This window comes from Ceratotherium simum, chromosome 12 (genome assembly GCF_057802395.1).
Source record: "Ceratotherium simum simum isolate JZ-2026a chromosome 12, ASM5780239v1, whole genome shotgun sequence".
NCBI classification, from domain to species: domain Eukaryota; kingdom Metazoa; phylum Chordata; class Mammalia; order Perissodactyla; family Rhinocerotidae; genus Ceratotherium; species Ceratotherium simum.
In genome coordinates this window covers 31,306,246-31,320,240 of record NC_141911.1, presented here as the reverse complement: position 1 = coordinate 31,320,240, position 13,995 = coordinate 31,306,246, and positions in this window count along the sequence as shown.

Below are 13,995 nucleotides of genomic sequence, written 5' to 3'. Positions count from 1 at the left end.
TGTGTTTAGATACCAGGTTGTCTAATACCAGCTCAATCTATCCACCAACAAAATTTATCATTTGCCTACCATGAACTTGGCCATTCTGGTACCACCTCTGCCAAAAACCTCCCTCATCATACCAGTCCCCACCGACCTCTCTCCTTTGAGTCCTGCATTTGTGGGCTTGCTGAGCCTTTACCCCCATCACAACGAACTCTTCTCCAGTGACCCACATCCTTCATGAAGCCAGTGTACAACCCCAGGAAACACCTTATCTTTGTTACTATTTTGTGGGGGACAAGTCTTGTTTCCATAAGTTCTACCATAGTAGCCATAGAACTATGATCAAGTCAGAGGAGTTTTGGCGAAGAAAAATTCCTGCTTAACATAAGGAAGAACTTTCTTACAGGCAGAAATATCTACCAACAAGATGGCTGCCCTAAGAGAGTGAGTATCCTCCAAACGGGTGTTGTTCAAGCAAAAGCTACACAATCATCTGAAAGTGATGATGTAGACAGAGAATTGAAAAGTTCAGACGGACAGTTAGACTACTTAAGCTCCAAGTCTCTTTATATACAGATTCTATAATTCTATGCATAACAAAGAAGTACCCTAAATGATTACCAGTACAAGGGGTAAACAGTAGAGTTGGAGAAACAAGATCTACAAGCCTAGATAGTTAGCAAATAGGCTTTTGTGAAAACCAGCATTCTCCACTGACATACTAATAAAGCATAGAGTTAACTAGTGTTGTCTTAGTTATTTACTTAAAAATACTTCAGTATAAACAGTATATATATATGTAGAGAGTATATTCATATTATAGTATATTCATAAAATAGTATAGTATACTATATCATAGTATAGTATATTATATAGTATATGGTATATTGTATATATAGAGAGAGTATATTCATATTATAGTATGTTATAGCATATTCTATATGCTATCTCTATATATGTATATATATAGTATATTCATATTATAGCTGTCATTATTAGTCAGGTTAAGTTACAACCCAAATAGCCCAGTATTCTGATTGGATCAGCTAGCATTCTAATCAGGAGGCTTGTATTCCAGAGGTAACTTGCATAAATGCTTCTGGATCCGGAGTGGCAGAGGACTTGTGAAGACCATGAACCCTGGAATCAGACAGCCTCCGTTTGAATCCTGGCTCTGTTATTTACTAGTTATAACATCTCAGGAATTGAACTTATCTGCAATTCAGTTTCTGAATCTGTAAAATGGGGATAATGTTAGTACCTACTTTATAGGCTGCTAAGAGGATTAAATGTGTTAATATGTGTATAGTGTTTAGAGTAGTATCTTCCACATAGTAAGTGCTATATAAGTGTTTGTTAAACAAATAAAATCAATTGATATCAAATACTTTGCTTAATAACACACTAAATGTCAGAAATGTGTTCTCACTGAAAGAGAAATTAAAGGTACTTAAATTGTGTGGATTGGCTAACCTAACTTAGAGACACTCTCTGTCCTTCTACCCTTGCATGAACAGGATGTAAGAGTCTACTAAGGCCAGTAGGGGTGACATCCAAGATTTAATCCTTAATTATCCTGGGTCCAGCAACTGCGTTAGAGGATTCTGGTTTCCTGATGCCAACTGTAAGGGAAACAAAATCTTGACTCTGGAATAATATCATTTTGTCTTGATTAAACAGTTAACTTGTGGTCATAATTGGAACACTAAAAGCATAAAGAACTGGAAATCATGGAGGTCACAAACATATTCTGTAAACATTTGTGTGCCTACTTGCTAATGAATATTTGTTTAATAAATGTATTTATGTGACAAAATTTGGTCTCAGACTTGCTTTTATTATAGCCCAGCAGAGAAGTTGAAGTTGTGGGGGAAAAGCTAACTCTCCCCATATCAAATTTTTTAGAGACTAGGATTACCAACAAAATGATCTATTCTAAGATTTGTGTATGACCAAATTGAATTAGATTCAGTTCACAATAAAAAGAGGGTAGACTAGGGTATATCAAGGAGCAATAGTTTCAGTGTGATCCACCGAGTCCTGTAATTCAGACGGATCAAAGGAGACACTAGTAGAGAGGGTGGAAGTGGAGCCTCTGAGAATGTGAAACCTAGGAAAGAGCAGTAGTAAAGATAGGAAGGAAAGCGTGAGAGTGACTGAGATTCTGAGTTAATGAGAAGTGGGAAGGAGATGTTGGATAAGGGGGTAATGTTAGTTATAGAGCCATTGAAAGTTAGGCGAGTTGTTCTTTTTTGGCTGGGTGGACAATACATGGCTTCCTAATATGGCTTCTCTCAACACTTCACAAAAATGCTCTCCTGCAGATCGCCAATGACCTCCTAGATCCCAAAGCCCGTGACCTTATCTCTGTTCTTCCCTTTGTCCACCTTTCTGAGCATTTGACCTATGATCTACCCTCCCTTTTGGAAGATGCCATGCACAAAGGTGGAAATACTGGCTTTGAACCCTTAAGAGAGTTGGGGCTGGAGATCCAGATTTGCAAAAGAACTTGCTAGGGCAGGGGGTAAGATCACTGGGTAGGGTGCTGGGGTGCAGATGCAGAGAACTGTGATAGAACCTTGGAGGATGATGGTATTTAGAGGGCAGGCAGAGAGATGGGCAGGAGACCAGTAATCAGAAGGGAGGAAGGGAATCAGGGAGCTGAGAGAGAAGCCAAAAGACACAGTGAGTGCTCATTATATGTTGCTGTTGTGGGTGGCATTGAGAGTTGCCAGGGCTGAACAGAGCATTTCGGTGTATTTGCAGAGAGAATAGGGAGAATAAACTGTGAATAAACCGTGGGAGGTAGTGGGAGAACCGGAGATACATCCGACCTGCCTATCAATTTATTCACTCCATGGATGCATTCACCTAGAAAATATTGATGATTCATTGAGATAATGATTTTCCTTGTCTTCCTCTGTTTTCTTTTTTATCTCTCCCTCCAGTTCCTCTTCCCTGCTCAATACGTAAATTGAATCACAAAATGATGGAACCTGCGTGTCTCTTCTTGACAAAGCATAGGCCCTGTTGCCATGGGACTCCCTGTGATTTTCCATTATGAGTATTATTATAAAGATATGTGTACAGGAAGAACAGATGAAAGGTGTCATCGAAATGATGTGTAATTACATTTTTTTTTTAACAACACTGCCTTCTAATCTGTGGGGAATGTTTGCATTTAAAGCATTTTTAGAATCAAAAATAATTGGTTTAATCTATGCTGTGTTTCTCTCTGCAGGCTCTGGACACCCCATCTTGATAACCTTTCTTTGGTTCTTGACTAGAATATAAAGGAGGATACTCTAGTGGATGGAGTCATTCATCCACCCCACAGGTATTTACTGATAGTCTCTCGTGTGCTAGTGAGTGTCCCAGGCACCAGAGACACAGCAGTGAACTGACACAAAATGTCCCTTTCCTCATGGAGCCTCCATTCTGGATACTCTGCCAAGGTCACACAGATAACAAATTCTGATTTACCTTATCAGCTGTTTACTTAGATAAGTTTTTAAATCTGCCAGCCTCAGTGTCCACATCTGTAAAACAGGGTTGCTGTAAAGATAAAACACTTAGAACACAGTTAAATACTCAACAAATGTGATAAAATCAGGAGATGATGTATGCAAAAATGCTGTGAAAACTATAAAGCAATTAGATAATTTAATTTGTAAATTATCACGGATTGGACCACCTTGGAGGCCATTTGATTTGTGCCACTGTTAGCCCTTGACCATGGGTGGACGAGGGACAGTTGTATCTTATGGATAAACTACATTTATAGTGTCACTGCTCAGGATTCATTGGTCATTACAAATCCCTGGAAACCCACCTCCAGGGGCCTCACCCATTGGGGAATTACTTGGCTTTCTGCGTTTATACCCAATAAAGGGTCTAGGGATGACCAGCCTATTAATTTGTTGCCATTTTCTTATTGCATTTTATATACTTCAATGCTTATTCCTGTGCTGATAACCTGCCTGAATGCCTCAGGAAGCCAGCATGTCCAAGTCCTCCAGACATCGCGTCTTCACCCATTAATAGTCTCTCTATGAGTTCTATTCAGGACACTCACCACACCATTTTAGTGCTGTCGTTAGTAATGAATTTCCCCAAAGGTCCTTTTCCTTTTGCTTCTGTTCTGTTCTAGCTCTGATTGTAAATTTGCCAGACAGCTGCCAGAAGTTAGCATCATTGAAGGCTCTGGTTATCTGATGGCCACTTTCCGTATTTTCACTTCAAATATTTGCATTTTTAAATCAATACATAAATCTCTCTTCCTCAAGGTAGTTTATATACCAAATCCAGATTTGGAGTAATGACTAGGGCTGCATTACTCATATAATGAAAGAATATTCTAATTTGATAGAACGAAATTGTTACATTTGGATTCTTACAATTGGGGAAGTCAAGGCTCATTATTTCACTTACTTGCTAATTTCTTATGGCCCCTTGGTGTGCTAACTGAAAAACTTGAACAACTTAATCATCCGTGAGTTATTTGACACAAAAAGCAGCATAATTTTATTTTGAAAAATGCATCAAGATTAGTATATGTGTCCATAATATTTTCAAGTTTTCGTGAATGACGTATTTTTTGCCTGTGATCAAATTTGGTATATTTGTCAATGCATTCTATGAATTTATGAACAGTGTACCAAGATTACAGTGAAAAAATTTAAAAATTTTTCCTGAAGTGTCTTTTTAGTTTTTTTTTTTTTTTTTTGAAGTTCAGGAAAAGATGAGACCATTACCTCCACAGAACTTAAGTAGAAGTGGCTCATCCCTTGATCTGTCCTCTGTTGACCCTGAAGCACCTTTCAGAGTCCATAAATCACTGATCTCCTATCCAAAGCTGGGATTGAGAGTTTTTAGGGACATGAAAGAAATAGAGTTTAAATGGCAAAACATGTGAGGTTCCTTTTAAGTGCTAGAGAATGTTAAGCAGACGGTGAAAAAGAAAACAATTAGGGAGAGGAGTACAACTATAATAATGAGAACAACTAATATCTATTGAGTGCTTACTACTTGATAGCAATTTATACGCCTATTTTATTTATCTCTATAATAACTTTGCAAAGTTGGTACAGTATTACCACTTCCATGAGGAAACAGAGGCTCTGACACCTAAAGTGCATCTCCCAGGTTACTCAATTGGTAAATGACAGTGGTAGACTGGAAGCCGGGTCTCTCTGACCCAAAAGTCCGTTATATCGCCGTCTCCCTCCGCAGGAGACCTCATCAGGGCCTCTCTCAGGTTGTTTTCTGCCTGATGATCTTCGGGAAACTTGGAGTGCTGCAGCGGGCAGAAGCCCTCTGTTTCTGTGGCCTATCATCTGCTCTACCTCTTGCCCTCCTTGTTTTAAGTATCCAGAAACCTAGCAGGACTGCCTACTGGATGGGAGCTCAGTTGGCTCTGGCTAATTCTTATGCTGCTTCCTACCCTTGCCATGCCCTGCCTGGCCTTGACTTTGCTCCCATCTCCCCCAGACTCTGCCCAGGAGTCATGCCCCTTGCCACACCCTCATCTCAAAGACTCATTTGATGACACAGTTCCCTAAAGCACGTGTTGGTCCACTTGCGGGGTGGAGGAAGCCACAGGGGAGAGGCCATTGCAGGAGACCCAACTCATGTAGCACCTGGTATGCATGTCCCTGTACCCCCAGCAGCCTCGCTTCATGCACACTGAGGAGGACTTACCATCCTGTGGGCACAAGCCTGCCTGCCCCAGAACTGCATATTTCTCTTCTTGATAGGAAGAGATACCTAACATAATTTAAATATGGAACATAAATACAAGACGATGATTCCTGACTCTTATACTCTCTACAGCTTATGTGAAAGCACTTTAGCATAATTAGTGTTAAGTACGCGTGGATATACATTTATTTTACCTTCTATGAAGAGTTAACATTAGGAATAACCTAGTCAGGCTTCCACATACTAGGGGTTTTTGTTAGGATTTAAAGACCCAAATCATGAATCTACATTCTGGAAATGCCTATAGCAAGTGCTTTGAATATTGTTAGTGGATCCACACTGAAGGACTTCTTAAATAGCACAAGGATTGTGAAGAATACCTTTTCATTGGAGAAATATAAAACATGTGGCTGGGTATAAAGACTATACAGACACTCCTGGCCTTGCATGATCAATGTTTAAGAATGCAGCACACCCTGTAGCCTACCATGCACAGAAGAGAGCTCCAGGTTCAGAGTTCCCCTACTTAATTGAGGACTGTGTCACCTAATCCTACTAGAGAGTTAGATGAGCCCATCATCAGAATAGTGTTGTATCGGGCCGGCCCCATGGCTTAGCGGTTAAGTGCGCGCGCTCCGCTACTGGTGGCCCAGGTTCGGATCCTGGGCGTGCACCGACACACAGCTTCTCCGGCCATGCTGAAGCCGTGTCCCATATACAGCAACTAGAAGGATGTGCAACTATGACATACAACTATCTACTGGGGCTTTGGGGGGAAAAAAAGGAGGAGGATTGGCAATAGATGTTAGCTCAGAGCCGGTCTTCCTCAGCAAAAAGAGGAGGATTAGCATCGATGTTAGCTCAGGGCTGATCTTCCTAAAAAAAAAAGAATAGTGTTGTATCAATCCTGGGAATGCTCCTGCAAATAACTTGTAGGATGGCTTCTGGATGAAGAGCAGTGACTTCGCTGAGCTTGTAGGTACAGTTGTATGTTTGCTTTTGTGTTGGGGAGCTCATAAATGTTTGTACCACTCATTATTAGTGTGACTTTGAGCAAGTTACCCAACTTTTCTGAATCTGTTTCTTCATCCAAAAAATGGGGATAATAATGTCTATCTCACGAGAGTTTTGAAGATTAAATAAGAGAATATGCATAAGGTTTTTAGCTTGAGTAGATGATCAATAAAGTTTCCTTTCCTTCTCCCTTTTAGAGTTTTGTGCAGAAATTCCAGAAGAGACAAAATGCTAGGATGTACCTTCATCAGTTCTTTCAGACACCAGCTCTTCTCATTTAGGTTCTTTCTCATGCATCCTAACAATGTCACAACATGAAGGAGCAGTGGAATGGCATCTCACATGGGGATTATATTCCATTGTTAGGACATAAAGCACAAATAATATATAGTCAAGATAATCTTGAAAAACTATTAATTCGCCCATAAAGTATAATATTCATGCTTTTGTGTATACAACCCTGTACCATAAAATGTATCTAGAAATGTAAAAAGTATAATGTGATACATAGCATACAATTCCATAAAAGGATCATACTTAGAAATTAAATCAGTCAAGAGTTGTACTTTATGTAGTTTCTAACTTGTTGGCTGTTCGTGTTTCTCTTCATCGCCAGTGATTTTATCAGTTCCCATAGTTTTGTATTCACTTTTCAATTTCTTCCTTGAATGAAATCATCCCCACCCACTCACCTGGAAACCTAGTCAAGGTCTTCCACTTCTTTGTCAGTGGTCAGGAAACTCCTAAAAACATTCATACATTCTTTCTGCAGGTTTCTGGAACATGTAGTTACTGTTTCAGGCTTGACTGCATGAAATACTCATAGATACTAGTTTATTTTGTATAACTGGAATAGCAGGCAGAATTCCCCAGATATTTGAGTTGTTGTCTCGCTTTTCCTGCTCAGTATGCATAATTGAATTTGCTTAGATTAAAAGTACAGTGACTCCATTGCTTATGAAATTATGTTGAAAGTTATAAGGTCCTGTATGCAGGTGAGTACTGTCATCGTTGATGCTGCTATTGAAAGTCTTGCTCTGGAAAAAGAAAAAGAGAATAGAGATTCCAGAGAGGTACCTTTGGGGTCTATATTTTTAGGATGGGAAAATGCTCCTGGATGATGGATAGCTGAAGTGTATGTAGATAGAAAATGCTTTAGCAGGGTTGCTTTGCTTCATCCTGAACCAATAAGCGCCAGGTCCCGCCCAGAGAGGGCCAGTCACTAGTGCTACCAGCTAGAGGAAGCAAATGGCAAGTGGGTGGGTTTGTCAGTTGTATTCTCTGAAAAGCAGGTATTGAGATGGAGTCAGCCAAGGCCAGGCTCTGCCCGAGGAGCTGCAACCAATAACTGAACATTTTGTGGGGGGTACTGGGCCTGGCCACATCTGCTCAACACAAGTCTCCTGTAATGAGCAATCTTTGCTCCCAAGTTCCCTGTTGGATTATGTGGACTTCGCCACGTCTGCGTTGCGGTCTGAGGCTTTCCAGCTGAGGGTGGATCCTGAAGGCAGTGCGGCTGAAGGCTGTCCATTAACTGCACTCTGCACTCCCTGCAAATGAGCAGGGAGATAAGACTAGATTCTCTTGTTATTTCTACAGCATTATATTTTCCTCCAAGACGTGCTATAAGGCTTATTTGGGAGGGACCAAACCTAAGAATAAACAAACACTACCTTTTTTGGAAGAAGATGATCTATAACACCTATTCCTTTTAAAATTACAGTTTCAAGTGAGTTTTGTTCCTTGAATGGCTTTCCTGTTCCTCCTGTTTGCCCTTGACTGCACACTTGAGTATCTGCTCCATGTTCCTGGGGCGCCCACTAGTGGCAAACACAGTGAAGGTGTTTCGAGGACTCGAGTACCAGATTTTCAAAATTATATCTTTGAGTTTCTAAACCATGTGAATATTGTGTGACTGAAAATAATAAATTTATTTTTAAAATTAAAAAACATGGGTGGGAGATTTTTAAAATGTTTATTCCAATATTTACTACTTGATAAATATTATTTTAAAGAGGGTTGTCTGAAAACAGGGAAATTCACCCACTGTAATTTCTAAATTATAACGAATCTTAAAAGCCAATGGCCTTTCACCATCCACACCCTCTTACTTTTCAATAGTCTTTAAAGTAGAGGGCCCATTAGTCCTTGTGGGCACAGCGCCTGTCAGCTAACCTAGTTCTTGATGGCATAAAACACTTCACTATTATAGAACTCAAAGGAAAGGAGATAAACCAGAGTTGGTTGAAAATGTCTCTTCACTGTTCCAGCTGTACTCCATCAAAGTGTGGGATATCACCATCTGGGAACCCAGGTTGGTGGAGGACAAATTTCTCCAGGGACCAAATGCTTGATTTCTTATTTAGGAAGGGTAAACAAATACACTAGGGAAAATGCAGAGTTTCATTGTAAAGTGGCTTACATCTGCTTTTATTTAGACAATTACTTTTTTACTTGTCTCTTCTTAGTAAATGGATTTCAGAGATTTTTTTTTTAGGAGAACATTACATTACATAAAAACAAAGTATTTTGTCTGTTTTTATTTTTATTGAATTTAAAATATCTTCTATGTTGTCAACCATTAGGTTGTCAAATTTCTGTCAGTTTTTGTAGATCTGTTTTAAAAAATCATCTACAGAGTTCAGGGTTCAGTACCCAAGTCCCCTTTCTGGGAAAGGGAGAGGACTGGTGCCAAGCTGTTCCTGATGGCTGGCTTCCATTCTATCAGGGGCCTTGTCTGATGGGTCATTACTGGTTAGTAAATATTTGGACTATTTCCCCTTTCTTAAATCAGCCCTTAACCTGTCTGGTCCCTGAAGCAGACTGATCCTTGTTACGGAGACGATATATCAATTTCTCACAGACAGATGTGTTTAACTATTTATTAATAAATACTTTACCTTTCTAAGTCCACTACCTTCCTTCATTTGGCTCTGACATGGAAGCCTGCATTTCTCTTGGAAGGTTCTCAGAGTTGACAGTGGGAAACAAACATGTCATGTTCTTAGCTGTCAGATGTTAAAAGTTGTAGCCTGGGTTGAGAACAAACATATTTAGGAAAAATATTTACTGAATGAGCACACTCCTTCCAGTCAAGACTAGAGAAGAGCCCTCTGAGGGGAAAGGCAGAATTGGAGAGGGCAGCAAGAATCAGACTTTAGGAAGGGCATCTAGACTGGGGCTTCAACCAGGTGGATGGGCAAGGGAGTGGAGGCAACATTTGATAGAACTCTCTAGGTTAATTTTGGGAAACCCAGGAGTAGAATAACCGTGTCCTGCTTTCTTCCTGGAGATCTGAGAGATGGTCAGGCCCACCCAGAGATCCCGTGCCACTAGGACCCCAGAAAGAGAGCAGAAATGTCTATATGAAGTTCCCAGGAGTGACAGACCACACTGAGGCATCCGCAGAGAGAAACCCCATCATGTGGCAACTGCCTCCCTGCATGGCTGAGAGAGGGCCCACAGGCCTGTGAGGATAAGGAGAGTGTCACTCTCTGACCAAGGCCTGCAGGCCTAAGAGGGGCTTGCCTGTGTTGGAGAGATGGTTGGATTCTGCCAAAGATTTCAAGGTTGGAACAAGGAAGATACCAGGGATCTGTGACAGACACCTATGGAGATATTGACAGCCCAGCACGTGCCAAGGAAGAGAGATGACACCATCCAGGGACTGAGGGGACCCTGTCTCTCAGCAGATGTCAGGTACTATTCATTTGCCCCGGAGTTGAGTCACCCTGTGTAAGCGAGGGCAACGAGGGAAAATACTGAATTTCACTGAGACTATTCCTAAAAATGAGCTTGTACGTAAGACTGGCAATTCCAGATCAACTGAGTTATTTTAGGACTCCATACTGGGAAAAATAGGGTACCAAACAGAGGTACAGTTGAGTTGTAGGAAAGTAAAGCTATATTTTGCACATGCAAATTTGTGACCTGAGTAAACTGTACCTGCACTAGCCATTGGATTGTAAACTGACTTCCAGGGCCTGTTTCCTTAAATGTGTCTGCTTTCTCTGGCAGTCATATTTCTTCAGATAGCTAAGTCTATGGCTATTTTAGCTCATATGTCTGACTTTTAATGAGCTTGATTTGTGTTTAAGTCCAAGCTAGAGAGATGGATCCACTCTCAGGGTACTGGCAAATGATGGCAGAATTTGCAGAGCTAAGGAGAAAACCTGGAGTAGGATGGAGTCACTAAGGCAATGCAGTCTGATGAGGCTCTCCTGGGGTCACATTAGTGCCAGTCCTTTTATGGATCGCCCATGAAACTGAGGGCACAGGGACTAAGTCTTATTTACCTTTTCATCTGGTGTCCAGATTAGTTCATGTGCCTATAAATTTTCAATAAATGTTGAATAAATTGGGCCAAACTAAATACATTTTTACCCTCATTTTGATTCCCAGTGTTTTTCCCAACCTTGCTAACTTAACACTTTCCTCCTAGACAGCACTTGCCTTTCTGGAGAACATGGCGCTTCACGGGAGCCCTGTTTCTCTATTGCTGTTTTGAGAAGCACAAGACCAGGCTTTCATGGTCTTACATCCACTCCTGCTGGATAAGAGACCGGAAGACAATAAGAGGTCAGTGTTGAAGGAGGGAAGAGGAGGCAGAGATCAAATGGAACCAAACAGACTAACTGGAACAAATAGTTAGGGCTTATTTTAAATCTAGTGCCTCAGTGACTCTCTATGGAAGGGACAGATTCACCCGTCTTGAGCATAGTTCTCTACAAAGAGGAGTCTGTGTTTTGGTGGAAGAATGCAAGAGGTGGTTCAAGTTGGATAATCTCAAACCCATCTGCTGTACCTGGGTGTGTGGGCATGATAAGCTCACTCAGTGGTTCTTTGCCACTCAGGGGACAACTTTGCCCCCAGGGGACATTTGGTAATGTCTGGAGACATTTTGATTGTCACAACTGTGGGGGAAAGTGCTACTGGCATCTAGTGCGGAGAGACCAAGGATGCTTCTAAACATCCTACAATGCACAAGAGAGATCCCCACAACAAAGAATTATCTGGTCCAAAATGTCAATAGTGCTGCTGTTAAGAAACCCTTGTTTAACATCTTAATTTAAAGTGTATTAAAAATACAAAAGGTCCAAAAATAATATACTAGGATATATAAGTTATGTCTCAGGCACAACACCCAGAGCAAGATTACCACACTTACTGGACAATATTTAAAGCATCACTTTGATAAGCAATTAAAAAATATAACCCTTGCATTTGTCAGAAGTTTGTGGAAGTGGTAAAGAGAGGAGAAGCCATGATCTTGGCACCCACTGGGAAAACACCCTGCATATCACTACTGGCTGTTTTGCTGGGAGCCATGGAGTTGAAACATGTAGTTTCCATTGCACTGCAGTGGATGCTGTGGTGCACAGCCCACATTTCCCCCTTGAGGAACTGACACACTGTGAGAAGCTGCCCACTGAACATTTTCCACTGAGTCCCTCTTCAAGAATTGCCCTTGGCTAAGGAGAGCAGCCTCGCCAGAAGTCACCTCCCTCAATGCCCCTCCCCAGTCAGCCTGAGTCTAATGACTGGTCCAGGAGGGAATATAAAGGCTTGACTCCTTCCCTCAATTTGAGGCTACCCCGAAGGGCCATCCCCGCCCCAGAGGTCCCAGTGGGATCATCTGAGGCCTTTGTGTGACTACACTGCAGTCCAACTACTCCCTCTGCTCAGTCCTAATTCCTTCATCCTCCACAGCTATTGATCCCAAGGGTGCCCCCCGATAAACTTTCTCAGAGTAGTATGTTTCCCAGGGAGCCCAAAGTGCACCATGCACAAATATGATAATTTTTGGCAAATATAACAGTGCCATGTAAAATCTATGTTGGACCCATTAAGATTTCAGAACTGCACAGAATAAATCAATCGATAATTCATATAAGAGCATTTTGTGTCCCTGTATCTCAAGGGGGTCGGAGAGAAAGTGAAGGAGAAAGTACATTCAATGGATTCTTGAAATGGTGCACAGTGATCTACTGGAAGTAGGTTGTGAGTAAACCATGTGATCTGACTGGACCAGGCCATTTCCTATTTAAAAATCTCTGTTTCTGTATTTTTTTTCTTCTTTTTTCTTTTTTTTTGTGGGTAAGATCGGCCCTGTGCTAACATCTGCCAATCCTCCTCTTTTTGCTGAAGAAGACTGGCCCTGGGCTAACATCCGTGCCCATCTTCCTCTACTTTATATGGGACGCCGCCACAGCATGGCTTGACAAGCTGTGCGTCGGTGCGTGCCCGGGATCTGAACCAGCAAACCCTGGGCTGCTGCAGCGGAGCACACGCACTTTAACCGCTTGCGCCACCGGGCCAGCCCCCTGTATTTTTTTTTTTTTCCTACAAATATCCACATGCCATTTATTGGAACTGACAGGTGGACCACGACATGGGAAGGACTCTGTAGTAGAGCCAGGCCACTCACCTTGTAATTCTCTGTCCAAAGAAGCCCATCACTTCCCCTTCCAATGAAAAGAAAAACATTTGATTTATCATCTTTAGTATCAACATGCACTTAAATCATAATGAGAGAGGGAAAAATAGAGAGCATTTTTTCTATTTCAGTTTGTATTTCTGATGGGGGAAAAACAATTTAGCAGAGGCCTTTCAGCTCTTTCTACAAATGAGTCTCCATTTTTATGTAAATTACATTTATATAATAGAATTTGTTCTCCAAATGCTCTTAAGGTCTGTACTTGGATTTGTCTCACTTGCAGACACCACAGAAGACACAAAAAGGAAAGTATTGTTGTATGCAAGATTAAAGGCACTGATTTTTTTCTGTTATTGGTTATGAAAATGCTGTAGATGTATATCATAGCATGTGCAGAGCAGACAATAAGTGCGTGAGTTTAATGGAGAATTGGAAGTAAATGTGGATATTGAATTATATCTTGGTAAAGCTGCTTATCTTTGTAGTGTTTATTCTTCAAGCATTTTAAACCACGAGGGATTTATTCCTTGTTGGCATGCAGTCAGGAAACATTACACACCTGTCTCAGTTTCAATCTTATTGAAGGTTGTATTATTCCTGAAGAGGACCCATATTGTTATAATGTATGAAATAAGATTTATGTTGGAATAACACAGGACTAAATTTTTTTGGCTACCAGTAATCACATTCTTGTATTTATTTCACACTCCTTCCTTCTTTGGTGAGGCAAAGTGCTTTCATAAATATCTTGTATATTCTCATAAATTTCCTGAGGGACAGATTGGGCAGGTTTAAACTTTTTTTTCACTATGGATTAGGAAGTTGGGCCCTAGAAAGTGTTGCCATTACAACACTTACTG